At 43.0% G+C, this 21,256-nt stretch overlaps 1 protein-coding gene across 3 annotated transcripts in view; it reads left to right on the top strand.

The window, feature by feature from the left end:
• The window catches only part of LRFN2 (leucine rich repeat and fibronectin type III domain containing 2), a 287,210-nt gene that overhangs the window by 136,904 nt on the left and 129,050 nt on the right, over window positions 1-21,256 (top strand). For all 3 annotated transcript variants that reach the window (XM_075267365.1, XM_075267364.1, XM_075267363.1), the window contains exon 3: window positions 9,664-9,753. The gene's annotated coding sequence lies outside the window, so the exon portion shown is untranslated. The remainder of the gene's footprint in view (window positions 1-9,663; window positions 9,754-21,256) is intronic.

The following is a 21,256-nucleotide window of genomic DNA, read 5'->3' as shown; positions in this document are numbered from 1 at the left end:
TGCGGAATAGAAGTCCAGTGGCCATGCATTCATGTTGAATGATTGACAGTTCAGTCCTTGAGACAGAATGTTCCAATTTGCCATTCAATATGGAGTTCGAATGGCTGCCGGCAATTGGCGCCACCACCAGGAGAACAGAACTAGCTTGGTGCGGGGCGCCACCACCTGGAGAACAGAACTAGCTTGGTGCGGGGCCCCACCACCTGGAGAACAGAACTAGCTTGGTGCGGGGCGCCACCACCTGGAGAACAGAACTAGCTTGGTGCGGGGCCCCACCACCTGGAGAACAGAACTAGCTTGGTGTGGGGCGCCATCATCTGGTTGTACAGATTCATAAATTCATATTTGTGTTATTATTATTTGACATTTATTTATTTATGTTTCTAGATTCATCAAATTAGTAAAATGGAGGAGAAATGGATATAAATGAAAAAACATCAGCTCCATCTTCTCCAATAACCTTCCAGCTCTGGTCATTAACAGCACAGTGCCTTAGTGGTTAACACTGCTATCTTGTATCATGGTGACTCAATGGTTAACACTGTTATCTTGTAGAATGGTGGCTCAGTGGTTAGGACTCTTATCTTGTAGAATGGTGGCTCAGTGGTTAGGACTCTTATCTTGTAGCATGGTGGCTCAGTGGTTAGCACTGTTATCTTGTAGCATGGTGGCTAAGTGGTTAGGACTCTTATCTTGTAGAATGGTGGCTCAGTGGTTAGGACTCTTATCTTGTAGCATGGTGGCTCAGTAATTAGCACTGTTATCTTGTAGCATGGTGGCTAAGTGGTTAGGACTGTTATCTTGTAGCATGGTGGCTTAGTAGTGAGCACTGTTATTTTGTAGCATGATGGCTCAGTGGTTAACACTGTTATCCTGTAGCATGGTGGATCAGTGGTTAGCACTGTTATCTTGTACAAATACCCTCCCAAGAATACATATCACACAGTTGGCACACAGGTATCTTGTATCTTGGTTGTCCAGGGTTCAAACCTGACCACGGGAAACATATACATGAAGTTTGTATACTCCCAATTCTCCTAAAAATATATTGCTAGGTGTATGGGCTTTCCATGAGCTCCTGACCTAGCGCTGCACAGTTGTTTGTCATCAAATATCTACACTAGATAATAATCTTAGTAATAATCTTACATGAGAAGTGTCAGCGTCCTCTCCTTACAGTGGCCTGCAGAGCCATGCCATGTAAAACACTAACTAGAAGAGGGAGGAGGGGGATGCAGCTGCACAGACAGCTATCTGATTGGTCAGAACATACCGCATAGCCATGACATCAAAGCGAATAGCCCGCCCACTATACCAGGATAGAGAGAAGATCTGCAGGTTGCACAACATTTCTGGCTGCTCAACATGAAATATAAAGCCCAAGGAGTGACCAACAATGACCTCAACCCCCATGAGTTGACATTTCTATATATCTGGACATTAAAGAGAAAGATGGAAAGATATTTGGAGGAGGGAAAGATGCAGGACAGCGTTGAATGAAATGCAGATGAACGCCTGAGGTCCTGAAATAAATTAGCAGGGTCATAAGATGAAGCTCCTGAGACATTAATAACTCTGGAACCTTCTTAGGCCTTCTGGTCATACATTGGGTGGATTTCCCAGAGATCCTCACTGTGTAAGGAGTCCCAGACCTGGTGAATGTACTGATCTGGCCTGAATTTGTCGATATGCACGGGGCCTTATATGTCAGACAAGATACTTAGGCCCCCGAGGGCCCAGTGTGACACCTTCCTCAGCACATTTATAGGGACACCCTGTGGTGCCATGTTGGGTTACACAAACCATCAGAGATGACATTTGAGGATTTCACATCTTCCCACTTGGCGAACCCCCAAAAAACAAGATCTCTAAGAATATCTGACTTGGTGGGGAGGATGTCACGGCGGAGCTGGTCATCTTCGTGAAGCGACGGTCATCCCTCCGGCTGAGGCCTCAATCATCCGATTCCCTATTTATTAGATTGTCAAAGAGGAAATGTGTAGAAACACAAGAGCTGAAACAAACACCAGATGGCGAGGATGGCGGAGCGCTGTGAGAACTGGCAGCCACGATGGGATTTACGTCTTCACCCACAAGCCGAGCCAAAGAGTCTCTGGACATAGGAGGAGGCAGAGCGCGTATTTGTCGTCTCTTATAGAGCACAGTCGGAGCAGATGGAGCCGGCACACAATACCCGTATAACAAGCAGCTGTTTCCTTTCTGGAGTGAACAGCGCTGAAGTTATTGTCATCAGATCCAAAACCCGTTATATCCATCTATATCGCTGTCTCCCACCCGAGGGGATCTTTATTAATATTTTTGAAGCCTTATGTGGAAATGTGGGCGTGAAAACCAGAAGTAAACAGCTGATAAATGATGTAGCAGAGCTCATTGTGTCATGATGTACTCTGGGAAGGGAAAGAAATGAGTGAATTAGCCAAGTCTGAGGAAATCATTGGAATAAACCAATGACAGAACTGAGCTCTGCTACATTGCCAACATCTGTAGGGTTCCCTAAAAATGAGTCCTGGATGTCCGGAGGTTATCGAGTGAATATGTCATGTAAATTGTGCTATTCCTAAAAATAGGTATATCAGGAAGGCAGGGTGGTGAGGCATGTTCTCCAATGTCGGGATGGCCTGGAGTATGGTGCGGCTTAGTAAGCTGCAGCATAAAAAAGACACACAGATGTAGCAGAGCTGGACTAATGAGGACTTGAATGGGCTAGTACATCAGTATACCTGAAGTGATGTAGTTAGTGGCCTTACCTGGAAGTCACTTCTATACCACAGATAAAACTTCAAGTAAATGAGCTCAGCTCTGCTCAGGGGCGTGTACATTGTGGTCACATCCAGATCCAGGAGCCCGCCCCTGAGGTCCCTTTCTCCACACTGCGGAAACTATAAATGACCAGCGATGGCTCATAGCTTGTGTTAGGGCCAGACGCTCTGCTTCATACATGTATTTGTCTTACAGTAGATATCAGGCTCAGCCTGATAGGACAAGTGGATAGAATCATGAATGCAGCTCTGGAGGTGACTGGAGTATAAGACATGACATATCTGAAGATCCATACAATACAAACATGTTACTCACACAGGTTGCTGGAATTCTGAGCTTTTTTTTTAAAGCTTTTGAGATTTTTTTCCCTTTGTACTTGTGTTTTTACTTCAACGTGTCAAATCTGTTCCGGCTGCTTGAACTTAAGGAGATGTAGAAAACAAATCCAAATTATTTATGAAAAGCTTTGAACATTGTGAAAGACAATGTACTGCGGAGAGGCGAACCGCGATCTGCCGGCTGTGTGATGTTCTGGATTAAAACATTCTGTTCTTACATAGAGTGACCTGAGGGGATGGAGAGCTCTGCCAAACTGACTGCCATGGTTGTGTAGATGGACGCCCCAAATACACCCCAAAGGTAGAAGAAAATGGTCAAAGATACTTTATATAAGATACATGGCGAGCGCCATTGGGAACCTTCAACATAGACCCTAGGGATATAACAAAGACCTCATAAGGAACTGCAGATGACCTGACTCAGATTCCTCATGTCTATAGAAGTATATGTAATAGACAGCAGATTCTCCTCTACATACTGTGTGCAGTGTATGACACCTAGATAATATTGTCTAGTCTCCAACCACTAGCTCAAGGAGAACTGCAGAGAGAACATGGCTACATATATACACTATAATGACCAAAAATAATGTCACTCCTCATCTACACAAATTACAACTTATCTTGTGTCCACCAATCCAGGGGACTCCTAAGATGGGGGCCATATTGGTTGTCATTCTGCTGAGATACTACTAAGAAAGCCTTAATGACTTTTAATCAAAAATCATCCAAAAACAGGCAAATCCCAATAAATATTTATTCTTCCCTCTCTATTGTCAAGATGGCCAGAACACAATTAGTCTTTGGTGATATTGGACTTCACTTTAGAACACAAAAACCAAAGATAGTTTTTGAATTCAGAAGGTGGAAGAGACCAGATTGGACCTTCTTTGGGTCTTCTGCCTTCTTCCATTAAAGGGGACATCAAAGAGTGCATGCTGATGGTCTATGCTTAGTAGGTGATCTTGGGGTTCTGACACCCAGCACCCCCCATCCATCAGCTGATTTCTGCACCGTGTACGGAGTTGTCCCCTTCCAATTCCATAGACTGTGCAGATATCAGCTGGTTTGTCCATCGGACGACACCCTCCAATCTCATATTGATGACCACTCGTAAGGATAGGCTATCAACATGCAATCTTGGACAACCCCTTGAAGTTTCTTTTTTGGCTTCCAGAACTGGAGCAGAACAGGTAAAATACACAGCAAAATGACTCACAGGTCCCTGAGCAACCGGAACGATGAGGAAGGAAATTATTCTAGAAGTAAATGTCAAAATAACAAGTATTAATCCATCTCAACAAACTCTTCAAGCAGAACATCCTTCCAGGTGCGGAGACAGCACCAGCCCCCAGGGATATGATTATGATTTGGGATTGTGATTCCAGAAGGTACAGAATCTTATTAAAATTGTTTTCTTTATAGTAACTACATCTTTAAGGCTTCAGACCCTGAGGCATTGTGAGATCTGGGGCCCCAGTGCATAACCTTTATGAGGGCCACCACATACTAACTATTTATAATACTGGGGCCCTTGTGCATTGCCTTTACCAGGGCCACCCCCTATTTATAATACTGGGGCCCAAGGTCATAACCTTTACCAGAGCAACCACCAAACTATTTATAATACTGGGGCCCCTGTGCATAGCCTTTACCAGGGCCACCCCCTAACTATTTATAATACTGGGGCCCAAGGGCATAACCTTTACCAGGACAACCACCGAACTATTTATAATACTGGGGCCCCAGTGCATAACTTTTACCAGGGTCATGTTATACCGGGTGCGGGACACTGTGGAGCATATTATACTGAGTGGAGCCATTGTTGAGCATATTATACTGTGTGGGGACACTATAAAGCATACAATACTGTGTGGGGGCCACTGTTGAGCACATTATACATTGCGGGGGACACCGTGGAGCATATTATATGGTGTGTGGGACACTGTGGAGCATATTAAACTGTGTGAGAGACACTGTGAAGCATATTATATGGTGTGGGGGACACTGTGGAGCATATTATATGGTGTAGGAGATACTGTGCAGCATATTATATGGTGTGGGGGACACTGTGGAGCATATTATATGGTGTAGGAGATACTGTGCAGCATATTATATGGTGTGGGGGGACACTGTGGAGCATATTATACTGTGTGTGGCCATTGTTGAGCATGGGGGAGTATGGGGTCCCTTCACTATTCAAATCTCCACAGTATTCTTGATAACCACAGTTGTGGGTACTATAGTTGTATCCCTTTCATGTATGTTAGATACGACTGCTGTACCTGTAACCGTCACTATCAAGAATTCACTGCAGGGAAGGGGCAGGGAGGCCCACAAGTTTACAATGGGACCCACAAGACATAGTTAAGCCACTATGTTCACACCTGACTCTAACACAACTACAAATCCCTGACAGCAACAGTATAATCTGCCGCATCCACTAAAACCGTATAATAGATTTCACATTCTGCGGTATGACGCTAGGAAAGGTTGTGATATAATAATTACATGAAGTAGATTTCCTACCGTGGCCTCCCTGTTTACGAGAAATACTCCGGCTCCAGGCACAAGGAGATTAAATGATTTGCGAAAGGTCACATGGAGCTTGTTCTCATCCTGTCTGCAATGTCACAACCGCAAGTCTGACTAATGCCATTAAGAATATGGCATACGGGCCGTGGTTCATTGTAGGACAGAGCCCACATAGCAGCAGCAGAGCTCGTCTGTCAGCGGCCAGAGGGTCACAGCTTAGTCCTCAGATTGTAGATGGATAATCCTTCTCTATTGATCTAACACATTATCTGACTAATTAGGACACGAGAGCCTTAACTACAGCAAAAACCTAGAAAATGAGAATAATAATAATCATAATCATAATAATAAATAATAATAATGATAACTACAGCAAAAACCTAGGAAACAACAATAATAATAATAATAATAATAATAATAATAAATAATAACTACAGGAAAACCTAGGAAATGAGAATAATAATAATAAATAATAATAATAATAATAATAATAATAATAATAATAATAACTACAGCAAAAACCTAGGAAACAATAATAATAATAATAATAATAATAATAATAATAATAATAATAATACATAAATAATAATAACTACAGGAAAACCTAGGAAATAATAATAATAATAATAATAATAATAATAATAATAATAATAACAACTACAGCAAAACCTATGAGATGAGACTAATAATAATAATAATAATAATAATTACAATAACAATAATTAATATTTTTTATAATTCTCATTTCCTTGGTTTTGCTGTAGCTATTATTATTATTATTATTATTACTGAAAAACCTAGAAAGCGGATAATAATAATAATAATAATAATAATAATAATAATAATAATAATAATAATAAATACAGCAAAAACTAGGAAATGAGAATAATAAAAATAATAAAATATTATTATTTGTTTTTATAGTTATCACTATTATTTTAATTATTATTAACTAGCAGTACCCGCGACTTCGTCCGCGGAACCCTGACCCCCTGCGCGACCTACTTGTAGCGCCGCGCAGGCTTCTTCCTTTGCCTTGTGTCCACAGCGGCTCCCTTTTCCTCATCTCCCCCCTGGCACCCGCCAACCCCCTTTTTTCCTACCCACTCCCTCATGTGCTTGCTTCTTTCTCCTACCCCGTAGGCAGCGTACGCACTTCTCGCTGCTCCAGAGTACGGGCACTGGTTCAGGACGCTCTGGACCTCTGAGAGCCGCCATGTTCTTGTGGACACTGGCCAGCCGATAGCTCCGCCCACATAGAAAAGCGGCACCCATCCAGGTGAGCTGCTGATGGGGCGGGGATGACATCATCCCAGGTCCTACAGCGTCTCAGGTCCTGCAGCGAATTCAAAAGTGAAAAGCACCGGTCACGGGAGTGAATTGCGGTGGTGTACGGGAATTCCATGTAGCCTATCGCTCAATCCGGGACCCAAGGTATGTATATGCGCAATTTCAGACAAATCCGTTCGCCTGTCTAGGTGTCATTTAACTTTTTCTTCCTTATGTTGACATAGACATAAAAGGGATTGTTTTTTGTTTTTTTTTAAACGCTCCGTAAATGCTCCGTAAACGCTCCAAATTACACTCCATTTTACTCAGTGTGAATGCACCCTAATAGTCAAATTTTATTCACCATTTAATAGGGGAGTAGCCAAATAAAGTCAGGTTTTTTTCCTTGATGAGGAGAAGGCCTTCAATAGGGTGGATGAAAATTTACTCCAAGTTGTCCTTATCCAGCTAGACCAAGGTCCTGCCATGCTTTCACACTTTACATGCCTCTTCACGGGCCCAAATTCAGGTTAATGACACATGTTCATCCCCCCCCTTACCATCCACAATGGTATCCACCAAGGTTATTCTCTTTCCCCAATCCTTTATGCCCTAGAAATTGAGCAGCTAGTGGTGGCTATCCGGTATAACCTGGACATAAAGGATCTCCATGTCAGAGACTTGCAGTTCAAAATATTGGCGTTTGCAGATGACGTCTTACTCTTCATCACTTCACTTACGTTCCCCTCCCATTGGCACCTATAGTTTCTTCCGTAACTATACAATCAATCTTTCCAAAAGCACCGCACTTAATATCCCTCTGACTGCCGTTCCACCTTTCCTTTTGCCTGGTCACCATTAAATACCTAGCTGTACACCTCCCAAGCTCCCTCTCTGACACCTACTCATTGAACTTCTTTACCATATTGGGTACCCTCCAATCCGACTTCAACCACTGGGATATGAGAGGCTTCTCATGGAAAGGCCGAATCAACCTCTTGAACATCATACCTTGGCTCTTGTACTTCTTTCGAACGATTCCTATGGTTCACCCCAGAGAGTTCCTCTTCTCCCCCACCCTTTCTCTCCCACTGTCTTGGCCAATCACCTCTCAAGTATTGTCTACATCTTCACTAATCCCCTTCTCTCATCTGGTTCCTCCAGAAACCTGAAAGCTTAACTCCCACCAGCAATTTGTGCACTTGCACTATTCCTATACCTCCTTAAAAAAGTCCCAATGCCTTCATAGACCTGTGTCTATTTGTATGTCCCTGCGTTTCCCCCTCTATGCCACCCCATCCAATGTTAACAATATATGGTTTGTTCTCAGACATTCACAGTGAGCTGGGAGGGGGAGCTCGGAGTTTCTTTTCTGCCAGATGTGTGGCTCTCCGCCTTCCAATCGTGCCATAAATTATCTATCTCATGTAAAGCTCAGGAGACAAACTACTAAATTCTTTCACGATGGCACACAGTTCCCTCTGTACTCCACGAGATCTTTCCTTCAACTTCGGATTGATGCTGGAGACATAACGGTGATGGGGTACGATGCTACACATCTGGTGGAACAGTCCTGTACCTGCACCCTTTCTAGGATGACGTTGGAGGATGTCTCAGCCCCTCTTCTTCTCTCTATCTTCCTTCGTAAGCTTAAAAAACATATACATAAACTGATTGGCTTTTTGCTAGTAACGTCCAGATCCATCATGCTAAGGGTGTGGAGGTCTTCTCCTTCCATGGTAGCTTGGTTACAGGAGATTCTACACATCCATCTTATGGAGGACCTTCTCGCAGAACCTAAGCAGGATGGTAATTCCCACCAACATTGACCATTCTCACCCTCTTAGACCCCCTTTCCCTATCTGTTTAGCCCAGCCCTTTCTTTTCATTCTCTGATTCTGCCTCTTTGCCTCTCCCCTACCTCCTGTATACTTGGCTGCACGCCTTAATCTATTGGGAGACAAGCACCCTTCTCAGTTATCTGATTTTATTTGCACTTTGAACCTTATGTTGCCCTCTCCTCGATCTTCCCTATGTGACGTCTCCACCGCTCTTTCTGAGGTGCACTGACCATCATAAATGACTCATTACCTTTAACCTGCTGGTCAGTAGGATTATGGTGAAAACAAGTTTATATTGCTTTTTTTATGTTATTCTACTTTTGCACAATAATATCACTTATTGGTCATAGCTTTTGTATTATTCATCATTGTAGCTGTGTTATTACTGATAGTAGAATATAAAGGGTTAAATAGCCAAGAGCGGTGACTCCACTACTTGGTGCTATAATAATAGTACGTCACCAGGCAAGAACCTCACAGACAATAAGGAGAGATGCCTAAGTGAGACAATAACCAAATTCTACCAGAGCAGTAATAAGATAAGATTATGGGGGCTCGTTCGGGATCCCATCCAATTCAGAATTGATGAAGAAATCTGGTATTGGACAACTGGGAACTGCACTCGAAATCCAGTAAGAAAGACTATTGCCTGCTATGAAAGAAATTTTTTGAGAGAAGTCCTCAGTAGTTGATACCTTACTGAGGACTTCTCTCAAAAAATTTCTTTCATTTCATATCCACTGGCTAACACGGTACAAGGATATATATTTTTTCTGTTGCCTGCTAGTCCATGTCATAGTGAAAATATGTGATCCATCTTCTTTAAGACTGTTAGGATATGCTGTTTGGTAAAGAATCCTTCCCTTGCACTAATATTCACTTTTTGTTTCTTCTTTTAGAGGATCTTTTCAGCCAGGAGACCACGTGAGCTCTAAGGGCACAGACCATGAACTCTGAAATCCTGCAGAACACCCCTCATTAAAGCTAGGGTAAGCTATTAAACCTCCTAACACTCTTCCTGTGATGTGGATGGGGCGTTTCATGCTTGGGAGGAATAGTTTAGTCTCCCTAAAATATTCTATTCTGTATACAGTAGGTGCAGGGGGATGGGGTTACAGAAGAGTCAGTGTAACTGTATATGATGCCCCCCTATGCCAAGAAGCAGTTATCCATAGGGCTGGGTTCACACCATGCAGTTTTTTCAAGCACTACCATTATTCTTCTGCTTCTTCTGTGCCATTGTGTGTTGTAAATAACAAGTGTTTGAGCCTCTCCTCATAAATGTCGAATAAATGGTTAATAGGATCGTTTGAGTAATATCTATGGATTAATAGTCGTGTATAAGACATATGACAGGCCTAGCCCTCACAACCCGCCACATTGGTATTAATTGTTTGCTTTCTGGCACCCGCCTGACATTGAGAATTCATAGTTTTAATCAAAGTCAGTCCAGCTCGCCGTCTGCAGATTTACACGTCTACAGGAGGATTTTTCTTGCTAATAGCCATAATGGAGCCATTTGCTAATATTTCCCCAGTATAACTGAACGTTAGTTAGGAACCAGTTCTAGAGATGAGCGGTTTGTTATTTATCTCACTGGTTCTAGAATGGGATTTACAAAATGACAAATATGATAAATGAAACTTCTACGTAACATTCCGTTCCTGCTCCGGTGGTGTCATCACCTTTACTGACTGTACTGGTCAGTGTATAGAGGTCAGTGCACAGAGGTCAGTACATAGAGGTCAGTGCACAGAGGTCAGTACATAGAGGTCAGTGCACAGAGGTCAGTACATAGAGGTCAGTGCACAGAGGTCAGTACATAGAGGTCAGTGCACAGAGGTCAGTACATAGAGGTCAGTACATAGAGGTCAGTACATAGAGGTCAGTGCACAGAGGTCAGTACATAGAGGTCAGTACATAGAGGTCAGTACATAGAGGTCAGTACATAGAGGTCAGTACATAGAGGTCAGTGCACAGAGGTTAGTACATAGAGGTCAGTGCACAGAGGTTAGTACATAGAGGTCAGTGCACAGAGGTCAGTACATAGAGGTCAGTACATAGAGGTTAGTACATAGAGGTCAGTGCACAGAGGTCAGTACATAGAGGTCAGTACATAGAGGTCAGTATACACAGGTCGGTACATAGAGGTCAGTGCACAGAGGTCAGTACATAGAGGTCAGTACATAGAGGTCAGTGCACAGAGGTCAGTACATAGAGGTCAGTGCACAGAGGTCAGAACATTTAGGTCAGTACATGGAGGTCAGTACATTGAGGTCAGTACATAGAGGTCAGTACATAGAGGTCAGTACACAGAGGTCAGTGCAAAGAGGTCAGTACATTGAGGTCAGTACATGGAGGTCAGTACATTGAGGTCAGTACACAGAGGTCAGTGCAAAGAGGTCAGTACATTGAGGTCAGTACATGGAGGTCAGTACATGGAGGTCAGTACATAGATGTCAGTACATAGATGTCAGTACATAGATGTCAGTACATGGAGGTCAGTACATAGATGTCAGTACATAGAGGTCAGTACATAGATGTCAGTACATTGAGGTCAGTACATAGAGGTCAGTGCATAGAGGTCAGTACATTGAGGTCAGTGCACAGAGGTCAGTGCATAGAGGTCAGTATACAGAGGTCAGTGCACAGAGGTCAGTACATAGAGGTCAGAACATTTAGGTCAGTACATGGAGGTCAGTGCATAGAGGTCAGCACATAGATGTCAGTACATTGAGGTCAGTACATTGAGGTCAGTACATAGAGGTCAGTACATAGATGTCAGTACATTGAGGTCAGTACATAGAGGTCAGTACATTGAGGTCAGTACATAGAGGTCAGTACATAGAGGTCAGTACACAGAGGTCAGTGCAAAGAGGTCAGTACATTGAGGTCAGTACATGGAGGTCAGTACATGGAGGTCAGTACATAGATGTCAGTACATAGATGTCAGTACATAGATGTCAGTACATGGAGGTCAGTACATAGATGTCAGTACATAGAGGTCAGTACATAGATGTCAGTACATTGAGGTCAGTACACAGAGGTCAGTGCAAAGAGGTCAGTACATGGAGGTCAGTACATTGAGGTCAGTACATTGAGGTCAGTACATAGAGGTCAGTGCATAGAGGTCAGTACATTGAGGTCAGTGCACAGAGGTCAGTGCATAGAGGTCAGTATACAGAGGTCAGTGCACAGAGGTCAGTACATAGAGGTCAGAACATTTAGGTCAGTACATGGAGGTCAGTGCATAGAGGTCAGCACATAGATGTCAGTACATTGAGGTCAGTACATGGAGGTCAGTACATGGAGGTCAGTACATAGAGGTCAGTACATGGAGGTTAGTACATAGATGTCAGTACATTGAGGTCAGTACATAGAGGTCAGTACATAGAGGTCAGTACATAGAGGTCAGTACATTGAGGTCAGTACATTGAGGTCAGTACATTGAGGTCAGTACATGGAGGTCAGTACATGGAGGTCAGTACATAGATGTCAGTACATTGAGGTCAGTACATAGAGGTCAGTACATAGAGGTCAGTACATGGAGGTCAGTACATGGAGGTCAGTACATGGAGGTCAGTACATGGAGGTCAGTACATAGATGTCAGTACATTGAGGTCAGTACATAGAGGTCAGTACATAGAGGTCAGTACATTGAGGTCAGTACATTGAGGTCAGTACATTGAGGTCAGTACATTGAGGTCAGTACATGGAGGTCAGTACATGGAGGTCAGTACATGGAGGTCAGTACATAGAGGTCAGTACATGGAGGTCAGTACACAGAGGTCAGTACATTGATGTCAGTACACAGAGGTCAGTGCAAAGAGGTCAGTACATGGAGGTCAGTACATTGAGGTCAGTACATGGAGGTCAGTACATAGATGTCAGTACATTGAGGTCAGTACATAGAGGTCAGTACATGGAGGTCAGTACATGGAGGTCAGCAGAGCTATAGTGCTGGAGCTTGAGGAGGATTTTGTGCAATGCTATATGAGTAACATGGCACTGAGGTTAGTATTAATGGGCAGTGGTGATTGGAGGGGACTGATCTACATTGTAAGGCTCAGGTCACCCCACTGCTTGGCTCTGGATCATTCGGGTCCTCTGGGCAATGTAGTATAGTCAGCAGCAGAGGACGGCCCATGTTAAAGAGTGGTATATCTGTCATTGCTGGGGCTGGACTAGTGATGGTAATTGTTTGTTGTTAATATTAATATTATGATGAGTATTAGTAATATTTAGTGTAATTCCTTGTTATTAATGATTGTTCTCTACTACTATTATTATTATTATTAATGATGATGATGATGATGCTCGGTGTTATCTACGCCTCAGGGTTATCTATATCTCAGCGTTATCTACCTCTCAGTGTTATATAAGTCTCAGAGTCTCAGTCCCATCTCTTCTTCCTCGGTGACCTCATTATTTTCCAGGTCTGATATCCTGTCCCAGACTGCGCTGCTTACCGGATCTCTGACATTTGGTAGTAGTAGAAGAGGCGATAGTACTAGTATTAGCGGTAGTAATAGTAGTAACAGTGATGGCAGTAATACCCTGTTTCCCCGAAAATAAGACATCCCCCAAAAGTAAGGCATGGGGGAGGTTTTGTAAAATTGCCTAATATAAGGCACCCCCCGAAAATAAGACATCCCCAAAAACACTGCAGCCGGCAGAACACTGTGCACGATGTTCCGTGTGCACAGGTATGCCGGCTGCTGCCTCTGCTGTGATACCACTGTTACTGCTGCTGTAAGATGAGCTGGGAAAGCATCGTATGCTGCGGGGAGTCCACTCTCCCAGCTCATCCCACAGCAGCCGGAACAGTGGTATCACAGCAGAGGAGGCAGCCAGCTTTCCTGTACACACGGAGCACAGCGTTCAGCCGGCTGCAATGCCCACTAAGTGAGGTTCTCCAGCACAACCGCCAGAAGCCTCACTAATCTCTGCTAAGCCCCGCCAACCACTTCCACCATCGTGACCAACAGCAGCACCAGCGCTGCTATGAAGATGGGGAAGGTAACTAGCATACCTCCCCACCACCACCTCTTGCACCACCTACAACTGGTAGTCATGCCGGCACTCCGGCATGACTGCCGATTGTCCCCCGCTCCATAAGACACCCCCCCAAAATAAGACAGGTCATATATTTCGGAAGATAATTTTAATGTAAGACACTGTCTTATTTTCGGGGAAACAGGGTAGTAGTGGTAGCAGTGTTGATAGTAGTAATATTGATGGCAGCAGTAGTCGGGATGGTAGTAATAGATGTCATGTAATATGGCCTTTCCCACAGATGGTTAGGTTTATATCAGTTTCTGGAGTTTCTGCTACATGATGTAACTAAGATCATTCTTTCATCTCATTATATCTTGTAAGATAGCACGTAGGCAATAAATCACTTACTAGCTGGCAGTCGCCGCCTCTTCCTCCCCCTTCCCTCTCCATAGACTTCTGCGTGTGAGGCTTCATATGCCTATGAGTGTTGTTAGAGTTAAGAGTCTGAGTGATGGGAAGAGAGCAGTCTGACACCTGGGGAAGGAAGCATTATTCTGTAAAAAGATATCAAGTTTCTTGTATTTCACTGTACTATAATACCTGAAAACCACTCTATTAAAGGGGATGTGTAAGACATATATGTAGGGTGAAAGTACAAACGTCTGACTAACCCTTCACGAAATGTACCTGTACGGCTATATATATATATATATATATATATATATATATATATATATATATATATATATATATATCCGGTTACCCCATGGACTGTAGAAGGTGATGGCCTGTCAGGAGATGAGAGGATTTCCTCCTCCTCCTCCTCCTCGGCCCTATTCATCACACATATCTAGAACATCAGCCAAAGTGGCTCCAGATCTTCTCGCTGCTCCACAATTCTGCTCGCTATTCTGTTTGCAAATCTGACACATTTTATCCACCCACAGAAAAATTGGAAGCCTAAAAATTTCCATTCCTTTTTATTCTTCAGTTGATGTGTTTTTACAAAAAGTAACATATCTGGAGGAGATAAGCGGCGACGTGGGCTGGAAAGAGAATGGCAGGAACAGACTGAGGCTTTGTGTTCACATGAATCAGACACGATCCCTCAGGTAATTTCCAAGGGTAAAAACAAGCCGACCCGAGCATTACACAAGACTCCGTCTCTTCATCTCCTCTCTTTTTATTTTAGGGGTTTTTCTTTTTTTCTGTGTTTTTTTATTATTATCATTACGGAATATATCGAGCTGAAATCTCCAGAGGGGTCTTGCGGTATTTTTTATAGCATAATGATGGCACCTCCCACACGGTGTCCGGGAAATCTTTGGGAAATCTTTTTTTTTTTTTTTTTGTAGTTTTTCATGCAATATTCCAACTCTTTTTGCCAGTCAGTTTCCGGCTGGATCGGACATCGTTTCAGGTTTTTTGATAAGATGTTTTCTAAAATATTCTTTTTGTGCTGTGAAAACAGAACTTTTTGATGTATATTTATGAGGCCTCCCTCAGACTTCTTATATCTTTTCTGGTGTTTCTAAAATTCGATAGAGAAGTCTATGAGCAAAATGTAAACCTGGAGTGAGTGACACAACCGAACCCAAAAATACTACAAAAACAGCCAAATTTTCGATGCTAGACTGGTGGATTGACAATAATGGACGATACATTACAAATTAATATCTGGTTCCAAAATGTTTGATAAAAAGTTTTCCTGTTTTCACTGCAGTCACCAAAACTAATTGATATCTCTGTATCCCTGCACAGAGCATGTGCAGCAACTCATTAGAGGCAATCTGGAAGATGAGAGTAGTAGTAGTAGTAGTCACTGGTGGAGAATACTCTTGGCTGTCTCCTCCAGTCACCTCTTGAGTTGGCTTTTGCTGAGGGTCCTACAGGGTACCTGATGGTGGGGGTTGTTTATCCAAGTGTGCCTCCTTTAGCCTCATCGAGCCCCTGGTCGGGGTTGTTTCTCCACGAGTGCCTCTTATGATAGTCTTTAGCCTCATTTTGCCCCTGGTGGGAGTTGTTTCTTCAGAGATGGCTCTTATTGAGGTCTTTAGCCTCATTGATCCCCTGGTGGGGGTTGTTTCTCCAGGGATGCCTCTTATGGTGGTCTTTAGCCTCATTGAGCCCCTGGTTGGGGGTTGTTTCTCCAAGGGTGCCTCCTATGATGGTCTTTAGCCTCATTTTGCCCCTGGTGGGAGTTGTTTCTTCAGGGATGGCTCTTATGGTGGTATTTAGCCTCACTGAGCCCCTGGTTGGGGGTTGTTTCTCAAGGGGTGCCTCCTGTGTTAGTTTTAATCTTCATTGATCCCCTGGTGGGAGTTGTTTCTCCAGGGATGGCTCTTATGGTGGTCTTTAGCCTCATTGATCCCCTGGTGGGGGTTGTTTCTCCAGGGATGCCTCTTATGGTGGTCTTTAGCCTCATTGAGCCCCTGGCTGGGGTTGGAAGGGCAGGAACAGACTCAAGAGACAGAGATTGCATTTGCAAACTGTACTGTAGAAGATGCAACCAATATATACAGCTTCCAATGCATTGCAATGACGAGCCTGGTGACGGTCAGGGCTGTCCAGTATATAGGTATATAGATAGTACCAGATAATCTACAACTTCACTTCTACTGTCTCTCTCTCTCTCTCTCTCTCTCTCTCTCTCAATACACCCTTCATCAGCTAGTGGTCACACCTCTCTGCACATTGACTTCTACACTGACCACAGAGCATGCCCACTACACTCTCCCATACGTGCCAGTTAGTTATCCTCCAAAAACAGTTTTCTTATGTACATGTGACTGTTGTAGCACAAATCTCTAAACTGCAAGATGGCCGCCGTATTAACATTTACAGAAAGCAAAAACATAATCCTCAAACAGAAAATAAAAATCGTTCAGAAAGAGAATATGTGATTTATATGTAAAACATTCCCTTAGTGATGCCCTACAGAGCACTGAATGCACTTAATATACATAAACATGTAAGAAGTCCGCTCATAACTGCATGCAAAGGTGTCCTAGGTGGTGAAGATGGTGAAACTGAAAAGCTATCTCAGGAAATCTAGTCTGGATAAGGGGAGGTCTTCTCGTAAGCGTGGTCCTTTTATGGATGTCGTCTTCCCAAATAGGTGATGTTCACAGAGAGGTGGTCTTCACCTATAGGTGTTCCCCTCAAGCTGGTCTTCTTTGCATAGAAGTGGTGATCTAATATGGGTGGTCTCATACAGATGGTCTTCTCATACAGATGGTTTTCTCATGCAGGTGGTCTTCTCATACAAGTGGTCTTCTCATACAGATGGTCTTCTCATACAGATGGCTTTCTCATGCAGATGGTCTTCTTATACAGATGGTCTTCTCATGCAGATGGTCTTCTTATACAGATGGTCTTCTCATACTGTACAAGAGGTTTTATCATACAGATGGTCTTCTCATACAGTGTTCTTCTCATGCAGATGGTCTTCTCTTACAGGTGTTTTCTTGACAAGTGCACCATGATGAATGAATGACTTGGTGCCGGTTCTAAGATAGTGTTGTAGTTTCTTATAGTTTTAACCCATTCTGATCCCTTTATTTCAATTTGTAATCCACTAGAAAGCCCCTTGAACAACGTTTTTAACCCCTTCCCCCATGGCACACGACCTAATTTATTACCTCTGGTGTCAGTAATTTTCCCTGATTTGCCAGATTTCTTATTTTGCAGATTTTGTCGGGTCTATAGAATACATTGAATCAATTATCAATTCTCCTAAACTAACCCAACACAAGTCTGGAACCAATGGTCGTGAATGGCATACGGAAAGCAAAACAACAAAAATTGCCTTCACTCTCAGTCTTTGGGGAAACCTATGTCTCTTACATTACTCGTTTTAGTGCGAATACCACAAGAGGATAGGATTACTTTTAATGAAGGACAAACGTGTTACCGATGAGAAGAGACTCTAGGTTACCATGACAACTGCAGGCTGGAATATCCACTGCATATATGAGCAGTGGCAGTGCGCAGTATATATGTACACAGGTATGTCCTTCCTTCACCAGTATACATATATATATGTCCATACAGAGGTTTCCACCTGCTATAGGATTGTCTTTGCTGAGCATTGTTTTGGGAACTCATTAAAACAGAAGAGACTGCTCCCCCTGAGTGACCACCGCCGCCACCATCTCCGCCACCGCTTCTTACATTGCTTGTCTGCAAGCTGGATAATAAGTTTTTGATAACAATCGACAAACATGAGACCTTTCTGCTGTTAAATGAATTTGTGAAGAGCTGTAAATGGTCAAGATACAGAAAACCTGCGCCGAATGTAAATGTATTAACTGCTTCAGTCCTGCAGCATTACACAGCCCGAGGATCCTCTGCTGTACGGGATTGTTATTTAGCCACATGACTTAGGAGCAGCTTGCATCTTCTCAGTGGTTGTAGCTTCTTAATTGTAGTAGGTTCTCAGTTGTTGTAGGTTCTCGATTGTTGTAGGTTCTCGGTTGTTTTTCCTTTTCGATTGTTGTAGGTTCTTGATTGCTGAAGGTTCTCAGATGATGTTCTTCTTGAATTCCATGGGTTCTTGATTGTTGTAGGTTCTCGGTTATTATAGGTTCTCAGTTGTTGTTCCTTCTTGATTGCCGTTGGTTCATAATTGTTGTATCTTCTCGGTTGTTGTAGGTTCTTGATTGTAGGTTTTCGGTTGTTTTTCCTTCTCGATTGTTGTAGGTTCTCGGTTGTTGTTCCTTCTTAATTGCCGTGGGTTCTTGATTGTTGTAGGTTCTTGGCTGTTGTCAGTACTCAGTTGTTGTTCCTTCTTGATTACTGTGGGTTATTGATTGTTGTAGGTTCTCGGTTGTTATAGGTTCTCAGTTGTTGTTCCTTTTTGATTGCCGTAGGTTCTTGATCGTTGTAGGTTTTCGGTTGTTGTAGGTGCTTGATTGTTGTAGGTTCTCGGTTGTTTTTCCTACTCGATTGTTGTAGGTTCTTGATTGTTGTAAGCTCTTGGTTGTTGTTCCTTTTTGATTGCCGTGGGTTCTTGATCGTTGTAGGTTTTCGGTTGTTGTAGGTTCTCGGTTGTTGTAGGTTCTCAGTTGTTGTTCCTTCTTGATTACCGTGGGTTCTTGATTGTTGTAGGTTCTTGGCTGTTGTAGCTTCACAGTTGTTGTTCCTTCTTGATTACCGTAGGTTCTTGATTGTTGTAGGTTCTCGGTTGTTGTAGGTTCTCAATTTTTGTAAGTTCTCGGTTGTTGTTCCTTCTTCATTGCCATTGGTTCTTGATCATTGTAGGTTCTCGGTTGTTGTAGGTTCTCGATTGTTGTAGGTTCTCGGTTGTTTTTCCTTCTCGATTGTTGTAAGTTCTCGGTTGTTGTTCCTTTTTGATTGTTGTTCCTACTCGATTGTTGAAGCTTCTCAATTGTTGTAGCTTCTCAATTTCTAGACTCCAGATCACGACCTTATTTGATTAAAGGGTGTGCTATAAATTCTACTTTCTAGAAGAACATCAATACAACCCCATGGGCCACAAGAATCTGCATCAGTCACTGGGGGTCTGTGGTAGAAACAGGCTAATTCAGGGGTAGGTACTACTACATCGAGAGGGGTGTGACTGTATTGTAGGTGGCACTTCTTGTCCTTCTTTGCTTGCATAGATCCTACAAAGGATCAAACACTGAGAAGAAGAAATCCATAGTCTGAATGAGGGGAGTATCACATCAGCACTAGGGGTGTATCTAGTGCTGCTGGTGGGGCAGTTACCATCTACCCTTTCTGCCTCAGCCAAGGTATTTAGATATGGGACGTACATGCTGACAAAGTTCAATATGGCTGTGTGAATTTAGCTCAAGTCTGTAAGCTGAATTGATGCACTAGGTGAAGAGAAGCCTAGTACTACTCTTAGATCTTAGAGAAAGGATGGGTCAAGTCAGCTCCTTCTCATCTCTTACTATTGCCTCTATAGTGTATAGAAGAAGAACCTGATCTCTCTGAGACCCTGCGACAGACTGTCACTGCTCCAGAATGAATGATCTGCACATCCTTTTGTCTATCTAAGCATAATTTCATCTTCCAGTCCTGATGTGTCCCCGAGGTCAGGCCATTACCTTCGTCTTAGATTCTACTGTAAATCTGGATCTGTGATCACCTTCTCATCCCTTACTCTCCACAATGATTCACAACTGACCTTGCGCGCTGATGGTGGTGGCCCACCATGTGTTACCCCAGTGTGAAGAATAATAAAACCCATGATATAATGGAAACTACCTGGAAGAACACGTAATATCTCTGTATTTCCTGCAAGCGGAGCTCTACAAGCAGGGGATGCAGCACATTTGGTCCCCATAGCAAGAGCCAAAATGAGACCCTGCTTTACAATGACTACTAATAGTTAGGGTGGCTGAATAGTCTCATGATGTAGCACCTTATTTCTCAGCATTACTTATACACTATGTCACCAATGGGCCGGTGCTGATCTTTAGAAGTAAGGGTCTATAGCAAGAGTTAAATTATATGGATCTGTTGCAGCTCAGAAAAACTGATAGCGAGGTTTCTAAGGGTGGACCCCACTAATGGTCATAACAATGGTCTGCAGCTTGTACCAAATGTCTAAGTGATTCTCTCACCCTCAAATATTTGCCTAACCTTTGTGAATGTTAATGAGGCCCCATGCTAGGAGAAGTAGAAAATGTAGAAATTCCATAAATTATTGTTTCAGACTCCAGACCAGACATCTAAATTAATCAGACCCAGATCAGACCCAAAAGTAACTCAGACCTCAAATAAGACCCAAAAATAACAGAGATCCTAAATGAGATCCAGAAGTAATTAAGATCCCGAATCAGACCCAAAAGTCATTGAGATCCCGAATCAGATCCAAAAATAATGGAGACTCCAAATTAGACCCAAAAGTAATTCAGACTCCAAAGTAATTCAGATCCAATTTTAGATCCCAGAGTAGATTCAGAAGTATTTCAGACTTCAGGACAGACCCCCAAAGTAATTTAGACCTTAGATCAGACCCCCATAGTGATTTAGAATCCAGATCAGATCCCAGAGCGATTCACAATACAGAAAAGACCCAAAAAGTAACTTAAAGCAAATCGCAAAAGAAATACAGTCCACAGAACAGCCCCAGAAGTAACCCGGACTCCAGAACAGATCTGAAAATTACTAAACCCTAAGAAACTAAACCCCTAAAGTAATCCAGACCCCAGATCAGATGCTAAAGCAATCCAGACCCCAGGTCAGATTGAGAAGTAACTCAGACACCAGATCAGATGCTAAAGCAATCCAGACCCCAGATCAGATTGAGAAGTAACTCAGACACCAGATCGGATACTAAAGTAATCCAGACCTCAGATCAAATTGAGGAGTAACTCAGACCCCAGATCAGATACTAAAGCGATCCAGACCCCAGATCAGATGCAGAAGTAACTCAGACCCCCAGATCAGATTGAGAAGTAACTCAGACATTCAGATCAGATACTAAAGTGATTCAGATCCCAGACCAGACAATAATAGTCC

Source organism: Leptodactylus fuscus, chromosome 3, assembly GCF_031893055.1.
Source record: "Leptodactylus fuscus isolate aLepFus1 chromosome 3, aLepFus1.hap2, whole genome shotgun sequence".
In the NCBI taxonomy this organism is placed as follows: Eukaryota; Metazoa; Chordata; class Amphibia; order Anura; family Leptodactylidae; genus Leptodactylus; species Leptodactylus fuscus.
The sequence above is the reverse complement of the archived record's forward strand: the minus strand, read 5'-3'. Positions and strand labels throughout refer to the sequence as shown.